A 19,647-nucleotide genomic window follows, 5' to 3' on the forward strand; every position below is an offset into this window, starting at 1 on the left:
AGGTTTTACACTGTGTTGCTACACTCTCCACATCACCCTGCATTGGTCCCAGGCCCTCTGAGTTTCTGGTTTCACCTACACAGGGTGATGGGGCAAGCCCTTTCCCCTAGTGGTGCACTCTCTGCTCAGCCCCCCCTCTGACCAGCCCAGTACAGTCCCTTCCTGCCCTGCTCAGTCCTGCTCAACTGTGCATGTGCACACAAGGTGGGGGCCACAGGCTTGTATACGAACATGGAAGTCAGAAGGTCTGGGCAAGGCAGGCACTCTGAGTTTCCTTCTTTACACATAAGCCCACCACATTCACCTGGTAGCTCAGAGTGAAGAGGCAGGTGGTAGTGGAGGGGCCCCCAGCTCAACCTTTCCATCGGGGACAACAAGCTTCAAGCTACACCTCTGGTACTATTCAAGTTCTTTTCCAGGGCACATTCCTTTTGCTTTTTCAGGCAGTCCATCATCTTGGTTCCCTGCAATAAGCTGCAGGCAGGAAGCCCCATTGAAAGCAATGGGAAGGCTCCCACAGTTATTCATGTCTGATCGCATGTAATCACTCATGCAGCAATTACCTGCAATGATCTGCTCTGGACACAGACAGTTTTTCATATCATGTTAATAAAATGTACCTTTCTATTTTTATCTCTGGATATTTTAATTTTCTAGCATTGTCAACATTTTTTGCATACTTTTGGTGTTCCGAAAATTCCCAGAAATCAAATTTTTATTAAGTGACTCATCCCCTTACAAAGGGATTTAGATACAACTTTTCTCATTGCAACACTGGGATTTCCTGGAGTGGTAATAATGAAGACTAACTGTGATGTACATGGTGGACACCAAGTTGATGAAAGAGCTTCCCTTACGCTTCCTGGGGTTTTTGACAGGGTGTGAAGAGCAGTGCCTCTGGTAGGTCAAGGCATGGCAGATGATCTGGAGACAGTCTAGATACTGTTGAGGAGCTGAAGAGGTTTGGCCCACATCTGTACAGATGCTGCTTCACAGTTCGGGCACAGGAATAGGCAGAACCAGGTGGTAGAGGCACCAATTCTGAAAGCAGAAGTAAAGTCAAACTCCAGGTGAAAGTTGAGATCAGACAGGCAGCAGAAGTACCAAGACAGCAGACAGAAGGCAAAGTCAGGGCACAAGCCATGGGCAGCAGCAGGAGATATGGGACAATGAATTTAGGAGGCCAAATGGGACAAGCATAGTATAGCAAAAGCACAATAGGCAACGACTGTCCAGCAACTTTCATCAGTTGTGTTGATCCTTAAAAAAGTAATAAACCCAAAACCAAAAATGTAATATATTACAGCTTACCAGTCATTAGATGTGGTGGCTGCATGAGTCTGACCTTCCTGACCTTTCTGACTATGCCCATGATATTAGTTTGAAGACAGACAAAGTTAAAGCATAAATCTGTAAAAACCACTGAAATTCTTGCATTTTATTGTGTATTATATTGGATTAAGAGATTTAAAAATTTTTTTTAATCAAATCTTGAGTTGATACTGTAACCTTACTCCCAAAAATATAAAATGTAACTGCAACAAATGCAGGGTCACCATCTTGCTCCTGTCACCAGTATGTGACAATGGAACTATCAGTCTCACCCTGCGCAGGGATTTTTCAGCTTGTAGGGGAACAATGTACCATAAGTGTTAGCAGACTCAGAGTGATCGGCAGGGGTTGTTTAACTCCTCAGTTGACCCTTTACATACACACCACAGCTGTCACACACACTGTTCACAGTATCTGCTGTATCAATTCTGACTTTTATAAAATGTCTGTAATAAACGCTGTCACACCAGACAGGAATATGACAGAGGTTAAAATATAGTAGCACTCCTCAATAAGACAGGAATTCTTTAAGTTCTGGTTTAGGTCATTAGAGATAAAACAATTATTTTATAAAGAAAGAAAAATGGCGCAAACAAATTAATAACAAAAGAGATATTGTCAGGGCAGGAGCGGTGGAATGGGCAGGCAGGCCTAATGATAAGGTCATGCAGCGACTGACGACAGCCGCTACTCACAGACCAGAGTCCCTCAGGGCGCGGAGTCTAAGCCCCAGGCTGTCCTTCACCAGTGCCCCTGATGGTGGGGATGGACTTGACGCAGCCTGAGACCAGGTCGCGGCCCCCCGAGTAACCCCAGCTGCGGTAACGACTGCCGCCAATGGCGTACAGCTGGTGGGAGCCAGATGGAAAACGTATAGCGTGGTCAGACAGGCCGGGTCGATAACAACGGAGCAAACAGTACAAGACGGTAGACAAGAATACTCAGGTCACGGGCCGGGTTCAGCAACGGGAGGTCAGGTAATGGGATAAAGCAAAGAATAGTCTTGTCCAAGCCGAGTCGGTTACCAGGACAGCAACGAGAACAGAACAAGAGCTTGCTGCAAAGAAACATACAGGACACAAATGCAAAGAGCAACTGCAGACAGCAGGCTTAAATGTGATCAGCCACACCCTTCTGGAGGAGTAGCTGCAGAGGCCTGAAAGCATAAAGGATCCCACCATGCTTTGCAGGAATTTAAGATGGATGCCAGCACATGGAGCAACACAATCTCTGAGGAAAGGTAGGACCTTGACAGATATTGTAAAAAAAGACAATAATATCAACAGTAAAATAAAAGGGAATAAAAGTAAAAGTACTTAACAAGTTTCCTTTACTTCCACATCTGCAGTCAGCTACAATTAGTAGGTCCAGCAGAACATTATTTCTAGTTGTGGCTTCCACCAGTTGACTCATAAAATTTTGTCCTGCATTACATTCAAGAAATGATGAGCTTTAGTTGAGTGAGCAGTTCTGTCTGCCCAATCAGTATCAGAATAATTGATGCCCGCATGATTATCACATTGCCCTGCTTCTCTGCCATCTCTAATTGCGAAAGGAGATGGCTCTCCTCTTAAAATTAGGGGGGCTATAACACACATTGTACATCCACAAGCCATTTACCATTTGTTTTATTCCCTTTGAAGCTCCATCCAGAAAGACTTTACCTCCACACTAGCTTCGTAAACATGTCATCCCACATATACACTATCACATCGCTCTTGACATACAAGCATTGACTTTGTTCTGGTGTGGAAGGGGGTCAGAAAAAGAATGTCTTTAAAAAAATGTTACTGGCTGGGTCACAGCCTTAAAACTAAATGGTTTAATGCAGACTTGAGAATTTTAGAGAACTGTGGGTGACACCGTGTGTATCCTAATTTCCCTATCCAGTGTGAGGGTCCTTAAACCTCATCCTCTTCACAGTAATCCCCTAAACCCTAACTCTAGTTTTGAACAGTTGTTTATATTTTATAGAGGTGTATGGCCAGTTTAACACTAACCTAACTCCTAACCTAAACCCAGACACAGACCTATAATAAGCAGCAACACTACTACCTTACCTTGAGCATGAAGAAGAGGTACAATAAGTTGTCAGCCCCATGCAACTGACACAACTTCTAGATGTCATTGCTTAAACCCACTGATATGAACTGTCATAGCATAAATCAACACCAAGGAACACCAAATACACATCCCTGTCAATCAAAAGGTTGGATATTGAACATTTGTTTCCCTTGCTTCACAGAGCTGTTTCTCACCTCTCAGAGCATACCACCCTCAAGTAACATAGCAGTCAGAACATTTTCTGTCACATTTGGCCTCCCAGCAAAATAACCCCTCCAATGACCCTGCAAATACTGTAGTTCACAGTGTAAGATAAGAAAATGGGCTCCATGTCATGCACAGGGGGCCACCAAGGTGGTTGGTTTGCCAGGGTCTGCCAGTTTGAACTTGTTTTGTCTATATTCTGCTAGAATTGAATAATTTGTAATGCAGATCTGAAGTTCCATTACAGCTGCAGCTATCAAGAGCTTTTACTGCGCTTGTGTTCTGTAGAATGGTTCATAAATTAGCTCTTTACTTCTGTCATCTACACTCTCTGCCTCTTGTATCTCTCTGGAGGCCTCCCTCCTTGATGCAATATGAAACAATTCCAAAGCTTCATCCACATTACCAGGAGATAAAAAAGATAGAAAAGAATTCTAGGCAAATATGCTATCTATCTATCATCTATCTATCTATCTATCATCTATCTATCTATCTATTTTTATCTTTTTCAAAAATTGTCTTTAACCACTTCAAGCCCGTACACTTTTTCCCCCTTCCTGTCCAGGCCAATTTTCAGCTTTCAGTGCTATCACACTTTGATTTTTTTAGCATTTTTTTGAGACAGATAAATTTATTTTTTTTTGCTATATAAATGAAAAAGTCAAAAAATTTTGAAAAAAAGTGTTTTTCTTATAAAATTTTGCAAATAAATAATCTTTCTTCATAAATCTTGGCCAACATTTATTTGGTTATCTTTTTAGTAAAAAAAAAAAATAACCCAAATTAGTTTATAACCAAAAATTATAATTTAAAAAAAACATTTTTTATATTATTATTTATGGGTTTTTTTTTCAACATACTGTTACCCTAGCAGTACAGTGTCACCATAGTGACACTGTACTACTTGTGGGGGGGGGGGGGGTGATGAAGATTTTTTTTTTCTTACACTGATTGCTTTTATACCCATAAAGGCAATAATTTCTCCTTCTTTCTGGCTGCATTCCTGCAGCCATTGAGAGATACTATGCGAACTGTGATTGGTCACAGCTTGTCACATGGTACAAGGCTGTTGTGAATAGCCTTGTTATCAAGGTCCTACCTTTCCTCAGACCTTGTGCTGCTCCATGTGCTGGCATCAATCTTAGGTGTCTGCAAAGCATTGTGGGATCCTTTATACTTTCAGCCCTCTGTGGCTCCTCCCCCAGGAGGTGGCGGCTTATCACATATAAGTCTGCTGTTTGTGGCTGTCCATTGCATTCGTGTCCTGTCTGTTGCACAACAGCAAGCTCCTGTTTAGCTACTCATTGCTTTCCTGGATACCAACTCGGCTTTGGCTAAGACTCCTCCTGGCTTCTGACCCCGGCTCTGGTGACCATTCTTCCTGGCTCCTGATCCTGGCTCTGGCGACGATTCTTCCTGGCTCCTGATCCTGGCTCTGGCGACGATTCTTCCTGGCTCTTGACCCCGGCTTTGGCTACGATTTCCGTTGTTGGACTTGCATAGACTCTTGTCTTATTTTTATATTAATAAACCTACCTTTAATTGCACCTCCTTGTGTGTCTGGCTCCTCGCTCCCTGACACTTGTACCATGTGATCTCTGTGATCATTCACAGATTTTACTAGTAGTAAGCAATGATGTCAAAAGTGACATCTTGCTTACTACTATTCATGTGATCACTGATTGGCCAATCAGTGATCACATGACTGGAACCTCACACAGAGATCCCATACAGCGATTGGTGTTCCACTGGTGCTCCACAGCGGGCACCGGATCGTGCTACTGTGCGCTCCCAGGGAGCGCGCACAACCTGAAAATGCAGGCGCCATTTATGAATGGCAACCCGCTCCTGCACTGCTCCCGTCCAGCCGTGTATGTACATGGGCCAGACGGGAAGTGGTTAAAAATGTTATTTATGTGAACTGATATAGGCTCCCTATACCTACTTAAAAAACTAAGGGGTGTGCAGAGTATATTGTATTTGGCCACTAGTTAGAGCTGCATACTAGTTAGAGCTGCATAGGATTTTCCTATTTGGTCATCTAGTGACCAAATGCAGTATTTTCCATTTTCAATCAATGAAAAACATTCATCCAGCACAGTAAAAAGCTTAATAACAATCATTTTTTGGCCCCATTCGTACATAACAAATGTACATTCACTTTCACTGGGCAAATTGCTAAGTGTTCATTTTAGTTATTGTGGCATTTGGCTTTATTTGAGGCCTTGACTGGCACTCTAGCAATTAAAAGAACTGGTGTATCTGACCACACTCATGGGCTGGTATAGGTCCAGCTCTTTAATAGAATGTTGAAATTCTCTATGACCTAAACGTATATTATTTCTGATTTGCTCCTACTTACTGAGCCAGTGGTGGCATTGCATATGAAGTTTTGTACTAGTGGATTTAAACATTTTTTCCGTAAATGTCAGCTGGAACATCGTGTTGGGTAATGGCCCAGTATAGCAATAGCTGGAGTGCTTAAAGCTGCTGAACTTTTGTGCGGTTCAGACCTGTCCATGGAAATCCACTGATGGCTGCCTTCTTCCTGTGTTTTTTAAGTGTACCTATACTGAAATAATAAATATAACTTTGTGAAGAAGAAGGGTAGGCAACGTAGATACTCTCCTTTATTTATTTAAATACTATTTTAGTGTTATCTCTGGTCTTGTATACCTTAAGTGCATCAAGTGTATCTAAAAGCAAACTTTTTTTCTTTTTTTTGATAGAGTAATAAATGGTTAAATCCCCTTCCTTTTTATTTTCCATCGATGTCCCATTTCTATTGGAGAGATTTGCATTTACTTTCTGTGCTGTATGCAGATCAGGAAGTGAGAAGAAATCTCTCAAAGTGAATAAAATCCCCCCGGTTGTTACTGGAACACATGGGGAAAACTTCCCCTCTATTTTTTTCAGTTATTATATAAAATAACACAATGTAAGTATCAACAAACATTTCCATTAAGAAACGTGTCAGTTTGGTTTGTTCATTGCAATAAACCATATTTAACAAATACCTTTTATTTGGTACATAGGCACTATTAATAATCATGTATATTAGAACATGTTTACCCCACTTGGGCTCACACTGTAAACAGGCAGCTGATATTTTATATTGTAATAATGGATCAATAATGGATCAAAGTAAAAGAAAGAAAGAAAGAACACGAAGCTACATATTACACATACTGTATCTCTAATTGGTAAAGATAATTTAAACCTTCAAGTTATTAATATTGGTTAAAGTCCTTTAAATAATTAGAAGGCCTAAGGCAGGGGTCTCCAAATGTTCTAAACAAAGGGCCGTTTTACTGTCCTTCAAACTTTAGGGGGGCTGGACTATGACCAGGGGGAGAAGAAAATGTCCTGGCGTCAGTGGGAGTAAACAATGCTCCATCATTGGTATTAGGGGGAGGAAAAGTGTCCCATCATTGGTACTAGGGGGAGTAATAGTTCCTCATCGTTAGTGTCAACGGAAGGAAAAGTGCCCCATCATTGGTATCAACGGGAGAAATAGTGCCCCATTGTTAGTATCAATGGGAGGAATAGTTCCCCATCATTAGTATCAATGAAAGGATTAGTGCCCCATCGTTGGTATCAATGGGGGAATAGTTCCCCATCACTGGTTTCAGTATGAAAAATCATGCTCCGTCATTGATGTCAGTGGGAGGAATAGTGCCCCATCATTGGAATCAATGGGAGAAATAGCACCCCATCATTGGTATCAATGGGAAGAATAGTGCCCCATCATTGGTGTCAATGGGAGAAATAGTGCCCCATCACTGGTATCAATAGGAGGAATAGTGTCCCATCATTGGTATCAATGGGAGGAATAGTGCTCCATCATTGGTATCAATGAGAGAAATAGTTCCCCATCGTTAATATCAACGGGAGGAATAGTGCCCCATCCTTAGTATCAATGAAAGGAATAGTGCCCCATCATTGGAGTCAATGGGAGAAATAGTGTCCCATCATTGGTATCAATGGGAGGAATAGTGCTCCATCATTGGTATCAATGGGAGGATTAGTGCCCCATCATTGGTATCAATGGGGGGAATAGTGCCCCATCGTTGGTGTAAATGGGAGAAATAGTGCCCCATCACTGGTATCAATAGGAGGAATAGTGTCCCATCATTGGTATCAATGGGAGGAATAGTGCTCTATCATTGGTATCAATGGGAGAAATAGTTCCCCATCGTTAATATCAACGGGAGGAATAGTGCCCCATCCTTAGTATCAATGAAAGGAATAGTGCCCCATCATTGGAGTCAATGGGAGAAATAGTGCCCCATCATTGGAGTCAATGGGAGAAATAGTGCCCCATCATTGGTGTTAATGGTAGGAAAAAGTGCCCCATCGTTAGTATCAATGAAAGGAATAGTGCCTCATCGTTGGTATCAATGGGGGAATAGTACCCCATCATTGTTGTTAATAGGAGGAATAGTGCCCCATTGTCGATGTCAGTGGAAGAAACTATTCCACACTGTTGCTTGCAGTGAGAGGAATAATGCCTCGAGGGCCGGATAAAAGCAAGCAAAGGGCTGCATCTGGCCCCCGGGCCGCAGTTTGGAGACCACTGGCCTAGGGTGTGAAATCCAAGCTTGCCAGGTTTTCTTAAAACTAGTGATGGTATAATTCTTATATGCCAACAACAGTTCGTAATGTGTTGGAGTATTTAGTCTTGCAATAGCACTAGATAGGTTGAGAAAACAGGGTAGGCAAAGGTGCATCAAGTGGAACTACAAGTGATGGGACATGGAGGAATGACACTAAGATGGATGGCAAGGTGCAGTTTATACCTCCATATGTGTGGAGGGGGTATCCTCATCCACTGTGGTAACCACTCTTCAGAGTATGCAGGCTCTGTGTGGAAAGCAAATAGGACAACAAGGGAGGCACCACTGAGTGTAGTATTAGTATGTGGTTTAATACAGCAAAGGCAAATTACACTCACAAGAGAGTAGAACAGTGATCGCTTGTCATCAGTGATGCACAGGTACAGCGCAGCCCAAAGTCCAAGGAAGGAGTCCCGTTTCCACGGATGGTAAAAAAAGCCATCACCGCAGTCCTGGCAAGGAAACGTCAACTGGAAGTGGAGAAATCGGTGTGGAATGCATCTGTGGGCGAAAGTGATCCATGGTGGCTTCTTTCTGGCAACTCGACCATGCAGCTCTTTTTTGTTCAAGTATTGTTGTATTGTGCTGATAGGCAACCCAATGGCCAACTAAAGGAGAGCACATGTCAGGGTGGCAATGCTGGTGCTTATTGCGAGGCAGTTTAGTGTTATCAGCCTGCTACAGTAAGTGCTATTACTGACAGGATTTTCAGGTAATAAACTTTGCAATACATTCACACAAAAAATGATCTGCTTACTAAACCCAGGATCTTGCATTCACTATATCTAGTCTGCCACAGTACACAGAACATGGAAGTGCAATTATTTTAGTAAATATAAACTGCTAAATACCTTTTTTGATGAACAGTTAGAACAGGCGTTGTGACTTCTGTCAGTGTCCAGCCGGGCACTGGTTAAAGGTTCTAGGAGGAGTTTTCATTTTGCTCTAGGGGGATGCAGAATCCCTGACCTCTGTCTGGACAGTCCTGATAGTGCTGATTGGCCTTGTGATGATCACATGCACTCTCCCAAGAAAAAAAAACCTATCTAGCCATACATACCAAACTGAGCATATGCAGAGTGACTCCACACGATATGTCTTACTAGGAGACAAAAGCGGGACAGTGGAAGAAGGGGAGGATCAAAGAAGTCAGGATCAAACAGTGTTTAAACACAATGCAGAGGATTAACCCCTTAGGTTCCACAGTGAGTAAGCATGCTTTACTGATTTTACTATGTGGGTTTACTGTAGTAACACTTTGAGAAAACTTTGATGCCATACATTCTATAAAATACATTTTGAATCTACATACACTTTGAAGCAAAACTGCAACAAAATAGTTAGAGTACCTTTCCTCCAACGGTCTCCGTCCCTCGCCAGAGTGGGTATTTTCTTCTGTGTGCCGTTTTTCTGCCACCTTCATAGGCCGATGCGGGGTGATGTCATTCCTGCGCATGCACAGGAGTTAGTCATCCTGGCACACAGGAATAGGTCCGGCTGCTGTAAGCTGAACTGCGCATGCGCAGCTCAATTTACATGCTGAAGATCGCTAAAAGCAGTCAGGTGGGTGTTTTTGATTGCCTAAGAGATATTACATACCTCTTCCATAATAAAGAGCCTGCCTGCTCATAGTGAATGACAGTGATTTCCGGCGTTCGGCTTTAAGCCATTTGGCTTAGTACATCCCTTTAGGCCTGGCATCTAGGGATAGTGGACATGTTCTGAGTGTCTTTTTTTTGTGGCCATAAATGTGAAGCCAAATACAAGTGTGCAGGGGTGGACTGACCATTTGGAAACTCGGGCACTGCCCAAGGGCCTGGGGTCAGTAGGGGGCCCCATGAGATGCCCCTGGTACCTTTTTCATAGGCTTTTTTGAGTTTGGGCAAGGACACAGGGGCCCCATGATCCCCTATTGCCCAGGGGCCCCATGAGTTGTCAGTCCGCCCCTGCAAGTGTGTGTGTGTGCCATTTTTCTGGGGGCAGCACCCCCCCCCGAAAGAAGGGATGGAAGAAAGGACACACGCAGCATGGGGACCAGGTGGGATCTCAGGGGGGCTGCTTGATGGTGTATGAAGAGCCTGACTCTTGTTCCCGGGGATGTTCGGAGCTGTGAAGGTGAGTTTCTTCTCTCTTGCCAGGGTGGGGTGGATGGTTGCCAGTGTATGGGGGGTGGTGGTAGTGGAAGGCTTTCTCAAGTGGGGTGTTGTTGGTCAATGTCAGGCTTTTTTTGTGGGGGAGGGAGGTTTGTCAGTGTCTGGGTCTCTCTGTGGGGGGGAGACAATTTTTGTGTTGCCTAGGGCAGCACGAAACCTAAATACACCATTGTGTTTGTTTGTGTGTGTGTGTGTATGTTTTAAGCATCTTTCTGTGTATAGTTTGTAATTACATACAGTGGAGCGGTTGTATTGACTGATTTTCTTTTCTCTATCTTTTTTTTCAGATTTTCCTCTTTATCTGATATTTAAGGCCCATTCCCACCACAATGTGTATTATAATGTGTAATATAGAAAGAGGATAAATAATCTGTATAACACACTGTATATGTGCATTGTGGTGCCTTGTCATTCTCTGTTAATTTCACCCCAATGCACATACAGTGTGCTGCAAAGCACTTGAACTAAAGCACATCACAATGCACCAATGCAAAATCGCTCTGTGCGTTGCAATGTGCTGCGGATTATGAAATAGAGCCGGATTTATTTTTTTATGCATTATGGTGCATTCACAACTAATAAAATAATTGCTGGGCTTCCTAACTCAATGCACCTCAATGCACAAAATTTTGAATCTGACCCTAATTAAAAACAACAAAGCCTCTATGTGCCGTACCCTGTAATCGCAGCAACTGCTCTGCAGGGACGCTGAATACAGAGACTAGAAACAAAAATCTCAAATGCATATGATGAAACAAAATCATGAAAATATGGAATAGCAAATGTGAAAGCTTTGAAATTTCTTTTCAAAATTACTTTCCAGTAAATGTGACAGTAATAATTCAAAATGTGTAATAATGAAAACACATAACAGCTTTCCCAGAAATAACCTTGAAGGTAGACGTGAGAGTTAGTAATAGAGGAACACTCTCCACCTCCTTCCTCACATCTGTGCAATGTACAAAGTACATTACAGAAGAAAATCACTCATGCATAATTTGTAAAAAAAAACAAAACATCTTTCCTGGTTTAGCAATAAAGGGAGTACAGTTTAATTACTTTGCAAACTGTTTGAAATAAACAACAATGAATCAGACAAGTGCTGTAGTAGATCTCTAGATATGGGGACCGAGTTAAAGGGTATGTAAACCTAAAATTATTTAGAAGGGTATGTAAATGTAAAATTATTTAGAAGGGTATGTAAACCGAAAATTATTTAGAAGGGTATATAAACCTTAAATTACTTAGGAGTGTATGTAAATCTAAAATTATTTAGGAGTGAATGTAAATCTAAAATTATTTAGGAGTGTATGTATACCTAAAATTATTTAGGAGTGTATGCAAACCTAAAATTATTTTCCACTTTGTAGTGCATCCTGTCTCACTGTATGTGATTTCTGTAAAGACCAACTCTGAGAAAATTAAATTTCTTCTTTGTAGCGGGGCTGTGCCCACACTGCGGGGGTTAAGCCGGCCATACATTGATCATAAATTGAGTCAGTTCAGATGGGGATGGTCAAATTTTGATCCATGTATAGGCAGGGTGGTTACACAAATCGACTTCTGTAGAAGCGCACTGTTGAATTTCTGTCACTCGATCAGCACTGCTGGCTATAGCCTGTAACACTGATCATTGATTGCAGGGAAGTGTCCTCGCTGTCAGAATACAAAGGCACAGTGGGGAAGACTCCCCCATCCACACATTCAAGGTCATTTTTTTATTTAACTGGTTAGTTGAAGAAAAAAAAGAAAAAGTCATCTAAGGCAGGGGTTAAAATTTCGAGTCCAGACCTACTAGCTGGTCACAAAACACTCTCCACCAGTTGCCCCACCCACCCTTGCCCAGGTCCGCCCCCAACCCCACCCCCGGACCACCCCAAATCCCACCCCCAACCACGCTCCCTTAAAGCTTATGAAATTACATTTTTCTTTAGACTAAAGAGTCCAAAATATAAAACTGTACACAGTAATGTATATCCCAGCTCCCCTATACTCCATTATAGTGATATGACATGTATACAGTAATGTATATCCCCCCTCCCCTATACTCCATTATAGTGATATGACATGTATACAGTAATGTATATCCCAGCCCCCTGTACTCTATTATAGTGATATGACATGTATACAGTATGTATATCCCCCCTCCCCTGTACTCCATTATAGTGATATGACATGTATACAGTATGTATATCCCCCCTCCCCTGTACTCCATTATAGTGATATGACATTTATACAGTAATGTATATCCCCCCTCACCTGTACTCCATTATATTGATATGACATGTATACAGTAATGTATATCCCAGCTCCCCTGTACTCCATTATGGTGATATGACATGTATACAGTAATGTATATCCCAGCTCCCCTGTACTCCATTATAGTTATATGACATGTTGTATACAGTACTTACTCCCCCGCAGTGGTGGAGAGGATGTCTCCTCTCAGCGGAGCCAAAGAAGCTGGAAACCGGAAGTTGTAAACCGGAACTCGGCTTCACAATGAGGCTTGGAGCGCAGGTGCAGTTGCTCCAAGCTTCATCTGTGCTCGCTGCTCACCACACAGGAATTTCTCCTCGCATTTGGCAAGCGGGTGAGCGGCTTTTTCAAGCCCTGATCTAAGGGTTGCCTTAAAGCGGAGTTCAATTCAACAGCAGAATCTCCGCTTATATGCCTCCTCCCCCCCTCCACTGCCATATTTGACAGCTTTTGGGGGGGAGCAGATACTTGTTTTTGACAGATATGCACTCCCACTTCCGGCTCAGTTCACCACTGCGAAGTGAGCCAGAAGTTCAGCCCCCTCCTTCCTCCCGCAGGCTCATGCGAACCTTCACAGGTCCTAGAAGACTGCTGGACAATTAGAATGCGCAGCACAACTCGCACATGTGCAGTGGGCACACGGCTGTGAAGCTGTCACATCCTGATGCCCACAGTTGTGATGGCGGTCCTGGGGAGAGAAGAAGCAGAGAAGGGACGGCGCGGTTGAGCACATCGCTGGACCCTGGGACAGGTGAGTGTGTGCTTATTAAAAGTCAGCAGCTACAGTTTTTGTAGCTGCTGGCTTTTAATAAACACAGAACTGACTGGAACTCTGCTTTAAAAGCTTGTTTTGTCCAAGGGAGAAGAGAAACAGTTTTATTTGACTGATCCTCTGCTCCTCGGCTGATGGCACTCGGCAGTCCTTCACCCTATATGGAAAAAAGCTTGGTATACAGTAGAAGAATTTTGTCTGACATTTTTTATTTTAAAGTGTTACTAAACCCAGGACCCTGCATTCACTATATCTGGTCTCCCACAGTACACACAGCATGGAAATGCAATTGTCTGCACACCTGGGTGCTGGAATGAACAAACTCCCATGTGTGTGAGCATGGAAGTTGCATCATTTTTTTGCTGGCCAAAGCCCCCACACCTATAAGAAGTCAGGGAGAGCTCACGGACATCATATTGCTGGAGTGGAGATGAGTATTTGCAGACTTACTAAACCCAGGACCCTGCATTCACTATATCAGGTCTCCCAAAGTACACAGAACATGGAAATGCAATTATGTTGGTAAATATAAACTGCTAAATACCTTTTCTCATCAGCAGTTAGAGCAGTCTTATGACTTCTATCAGTGTCCAGCAGAGCACTGGTTAAAGCTTATAGGAGGAGTTTTCATTCTCCTTTGACTGTTGGTTGCATTATCCCTGACCCTCTGTCTGGACAACGGTTGATTGGCCCTGTGCTGATCACATGCACCCCCCCCCCAAAAAAAACCTCTCTAGGAATACACGCCAAATGAACATGTGCAGACTTGCCACTGCTGCTTTATACTATGGCAGATGGACTGGAGACAGCAAAAGAACAGGAGGATCAGAGAAGTCAGGATCAAACATCCTTTTTATACAATGCAGTGGATTAACCCCTTAGGTTCCACAGTGAGTATAACAAGCATGCTTTACTGCATATACAGACTGATTTTACTGTTGTGGGTTTAGTAACACTTTAAGAATGTTGTAAGAACGTTTGTTCCTTTTTCTGATTATTAGTGGGTCAATTCTAAGTTCAATTTCAACAGCAGTGATGAGAAAATTCAAAGGAGCAGGATGGAACATTTTTCTCAAATGTATGAGTTTCTAACAGTGAATGTGGTTTTTGTTTGGTGAAGTCTATTCATTCCAAAATCAAAGGTTAGAAACAAATGAAATCTTGAACTTCTTCTGAACGACATTGGACAGTTGAAGGAGCTGAGAATTTTCTTAAACATTTTTGTATGAATTTTCACTTCAAATTCTGCTAGTGTATACCCAGCTTAAAAATGGCCATATACCTGTAGGTTTTCAAGCTTAAAGTGCCACTAAAAACTGGTTAAAAACAAATCTATTCAAGTATGTATTCTTAACTCAAAAAAGTACCTTCTATTGCTCTCAGCCTCCTCCAAATTTCCAAATTCCTTTTTTTTTGGCTGTTGTGATCTGACTTCCAGATAGGTGCTGTGCAGATGCTATGTTCACTCTCCATGGTCTCTGCCGTATATATGAGGAACATAGCCACCTTCTTTTGTGTGGACCTGAGATGGACTGTCAACTATGGGATTTGTAGAGCTCATGACGGCAACTAATGTGCACTGCTCATTCAAAACAAATTATTATTATTATTATTATTATTATACAGTATTTATAAAGCGCCAATAGTTCGCTCAGCGCTGTAAAAAAACAAATGGAAGTGCAGGGGAAAAAGAGAGGTTTGGGAGCTAATGGAGGATACTACAAGGAGGCAAAAAAACACAGTGTGAAACAATTTCATGAAAATAAATGACAGGGCTATTAGGCAGTGACTGTGTATGGACTAATCCTGGAGAGAAAGGATATTGCCTAGTATCCCTATAAGGCCCCTTTCACACAGGAGATCTGATCAGGTCCACCTGTCAGTTTTTCAGGTGAACCTGATTGAATGGTCCATTCATCCCTATGGACCAGCGGAATTAAATGGATTTATGTCAATTTATACCTGCCTACCTCCAATCCAATCTGGTCCACTAAATAAAATACACAAAAATGGATGGGGATCCGTCCTCCTCTGTCTAGACTGAATGGAGGGCAGCCGGGTGTAAAGAGACAGCCCGTCCATTTACTCCTGGCTGCCCATAGAGAAGAACGGGCTCTGTCCATGTACAATCTGCAGAAACTGAGTGGGCATTAACCTGCATAGCAGAGCAATACAAAGCAGCGTGCTTACACAGTAAAGCACACACACAGTAAAACAGCACACAGTTAATCCTTTGATTTCCCCAGATGGTAACCCCTTCCTGCACAGTGCCATTAGTAGTGTCAGTGGTTTTTATTAGCACTGATCACTGTATTAGTGTCACTGGGGATGTCAGTCCCGCTATAAGTCACTGATCGCTGCCATTACTAGTATTAAAAAAAATTCCAGTATATATACCGCCATTTTTAGACGCTATTACTTTCACGTAAACCAATTAATTTACAAATATTGGAATTTTTTTTAGCAAAGACATGTAGCAGAATACATTTTGGCCTAAATTTCTGACGAGATTTGATTTTTTAACATTTTTTTACTGGACATGTTTAATAGCAAAAAGTCAAAAATATTGTTTTTTTCTCAAAATTGTTGGTCTTTTTTTGTTTATAGCGCAAAAATAAAAAGCAGAGGCGATCAAATACCACCGAAAGAAATCTCTATTTGCGGGAGAAAAGGACATATATTTAATTTGAGTGCAGCGGTGCATGACCGTGCAATTGGCAGTTAAAGTATCGCAAAAAATGGCCTGGTCAGGAAGGGGGGTAAATCCTCTGGTGGGCAAGTAGTTAACAGACTCTTATACAGCATGGATGGATGCATCCCCCTGCTAGGATATTGTTTTGCAGTAGCGGCTGTCAGAACAGTTGCTGCATCTGATTGGATTCAGACGCTGTTTGGCTGTTATTTTCCATCTGGCTCCTTCAATTATTAAGCAAAGGATGTCCAGTGGGAAGGGGGTGACAGGGCTACCTACAACATGAATACCTACAACGTGAATTTTGGATGATTCATCAGAAATGGTCAGCCTGGAGGTACTAGGGTCGTTGGTTCGAATCCCAACTATGGCAAGACCTGCCTGGAGTTTGCATGTTCTACCTGTGCCTACGTGGGTTTCCTCTGGGTACTCTGGTTTCCTCCCACACTCCAAAGACATGCTGGTAGGTGAATTGGCTCCTGTCTAAATTGACCCTAGTATGTATGAATGTGAGTTAAGCCCCGTACACATGATCGAACGATCACCTTTTTTTTTTCGCCTGCTAGTCTCACATGGAAAGTGAAAAGGTTATTAAAGATACGAAAATTCTCCTATGAAAGTAAAGAATTTCAAAAGTGATGTCATGTATTGTATTGTATTTGTAATGTATTATCAGACGACTACTGTACTGATTAAACGAAAATCGTACGATCTGGTATCGTATGAGAAAAATGTTTGCGCTTGTCCCTTCAGATATTGTCGCACAAATTGTCGTGATCGGCTCTCGAAAGCTGTGTACTAACGATCCGATATTGGACAATCGGTCCTCATACGAAAATTTTCATACAATATTCTTATAGTTTGTATGGGCCATTAGGGACCTTAGAGGGTTAGGGACTGATGTGAATGTACAATAAATATATGTAAAGCACTGCAGAAATTGACAGCGCTATATTAGTACCTGAAATAAATAAATAAATCTGCCAAAAAAATTCAAACAGTGTATGGGCAGCTTAAGCTAGATCATTCACAAAATTATTAGTGACTAATCAATTGTTGGAAAGATTTCCAATCAACTGTTGAAAAGCCAATCTAGAGGGTTGATTGAATTTCATTTCAATAGGATCTAATATCCATTGACAGCAATCATTTTTGTGAAAAATAGGCAAATAAAAAAGAACTGCAGACCAATCTCTGCTGCATGGGAAATCCTGAAAAGGGGCCATGCAGTTTAGCAATTAATAACCGTCAAAAAAAGGGAACGCATGCTGTGCTTGGTTTTGCATTCAAGAGCCCTCAGTTCACTTGCATCTCTAGTGAATGTTACAGTACTTGTGTCCAGACTGAGCATAGAAGGGTTCGAACCTCTGCTGTCACCAATCTGACATTCACCGGGATGAATTAGTTGGATCTTTTGTTATTTTTTAATGTTGCTGTCAGCATTGCAGAGGCCAAGAACCATAACTGATTTTACATAAGATGTGTTTACATTGTGAGCCTCTGACCTCGACATTCTCACATTTCCAGGGACAATATATGTGCGTTGCCAGGGCAACCCTGGCGAGATGACAGCGTTCGGCTGACAACCTGCATATCGTAGACGACATATATTCATTACATTGCTCTGGCACATTAAAGAGCTGGTAAACACAAAGTACAAGGAGGTTTATGTGGAATAGGATTTAATAACCTTTTTGGATCAAAGTAAAATTTTCAGGAGCTTATCGGGACTGAAGATATAATAAACGTAGTGTAGGTGACAAAATCATGATTTGTTTTTGATTTACTTGAATAATATTACCAGCAGCCACTGATAAGACTCCTTTATCTTAAGTGGTAATTATTATAGAACAACAAGCTAAATAAATATAGAAGGACCACTTATGTTGTAGTGTCAGTACCTTCAAGGTCCTGATTCTTTGAAGAACAATTGTGAGCCTGGAAACAAGAATACTCAGAAATGCTGTAATACAAATTCTGGGTGCAATAACTAAAAGCAAGTGATTTACACGCACACAATCGACATGTAGTCATGCATATACCTTTCAATCAGCATTTGAACCATTACATATTCTACACATGTGAAAGACCATCTACTAAATTAATACCTTCCCTGGCACATCATAGCATTCACCCGGCACTCCAAGAAATAACAGAATCCAACTGCAACATTCTTGCACTGTCACAACCTTTACTATCACACGACACACAGGAGGATATATCTCATAGTCATCACAATCTGCATAATAATACACACCAATAATAATGTGAACATTACAGAATGAAATAGACACAACATTTCACAGCATCACAATATAGAATTAATACATTACCAAAGCTATGTTAGAAGCTGGAAGGAACAAATCCCATCAGAACCATACTGCCCAGGGGGTCATGGGGAAGCCGTAGGCGCAACCAGTTGATGAGCCCATATAGCCTTGGCAAAAATCCCAGCATCAGAGCGTCCTCTGGCCACTAGGAGGGCTTCCTCCTGGTCTTGCCTGTACCTCCGGCTTTTAAACCATTTTTCTGGAAGCTGTCCAGTAGTGGGCGGGTGCCACACCCATCATAGGAGGAGCTAGCAGAAGGGTTCCGCGAAGATAAAAGAGTCACGTTCAACCGTTAGCAAGTAGACATCTTTAAACAGGTTTTTATCTTCTAACGTGACATACTAGATGTCATAAACACGTTCAATTTCCATAAACAAGTTTTTATCTTGCTCTCAGCAGAATATCTTGTGACTCTGTTCCTTTGGCCTAGAGAAATGACACATCAGTCACCTCTCAAGCCCCTGGCATTTGGGCAACAATGGTTTTTCGTAAAAAGTTACCCAAGAAACAAAGGGTCCAAGGCCAACACATTTCATACATTTCATAGGCATTACAAATGCAAATAGTTTCTGGGTTGCCATCTCTGTCCAGCCGTCCCCCAGTGTCTTACAAATGGTTACTGAGGATACCCTTCACATTAATGGACCAATGTAGAAGTGCAGGAGGCAGGGAGGGGAAGGCAGACCTGGAGGACAGTGCAGATGTGGAAAGCACTACTGTCTTACTTTTGGTTATATGATTTATAGCACCCTCCTAGGTTTGAGTAGGATGCTAAGCAAGTCTAGGTTAGCCCACTGTAATCACAGGAGCAGGGGGTGGATTGTTTAGGACAGCTCACTGTTACACAGGCTGCTGCTCTGTTACTTCCCCTTATCTCTTAGAGACTTCTCTAACATAGTGGGAGGAAGGAGAGAGTCTGCAGCCTGAGAATTTATGGAACTCTAGTCAATCCCTAGGGTGGTGTGCCCAGAAGGTGGGGAGATAGCCCATAAATAGTCTGAAGCCTGTGCAGTTGGAGCAGTTTGCAGTATGTGGGTGTAGGGCAGTATCCCAGAGGCCAGCCTGCTGGTGGAGACCCCTGTTGTTGGGCAGAAGCCAGGGAAATAGGCCAGCCTGAAGACCCTGAGGTATGGGGGCCTATTTGCAAAGTAACCCAAGAATCCAGAAAGTCCGTAGAAAGCTCACAGGATAGAGCCGGGAGGAAGCTGTGGAAGTGAGCCCAAGT

At 42.3% G+C, this 19,647-nt stretch overlaps 1 long non-coding RNA gene across 1 annotated transcript; it reads right to left on the reverse strand.

The window, feature by feature from the left end:
* Positions 1–633: 633 nt before the first annotated feature.
* On the reverse strand, positions 634–11,482 carry LOC149443099 (uncharacterized). The gene is made up of 3 exons (XR_016306702.1): positions 9,566–11,482; positions 8,400–9,318; positions 634–1,041 (listed from the first exon to the last, which is right to left on the reverse strand). It is a non-coding gene; the product is annotated as an uncharacterized LOC149443099 (long non-coding RNA).
* Positions 11,483–19,647: the final 8,165 nt, after the last annotated feature.

The sequence above is a fragment of the Staurois parvus genome, unplaced genomic scaffold, assembly GCF_062004578.1.
Source record: "Staurois parvus isolate SC_StPar_1 unplaced genomic scaffold, SC_StPar_1.0 ptg000876l, whole genome shotgun sequence".
Classification (NCBI taxonomy): Eukaryota; Metazoa; Chordata; class Amphibia; order Anura; family Ranidae; genus Staurois; species Staurois parvus.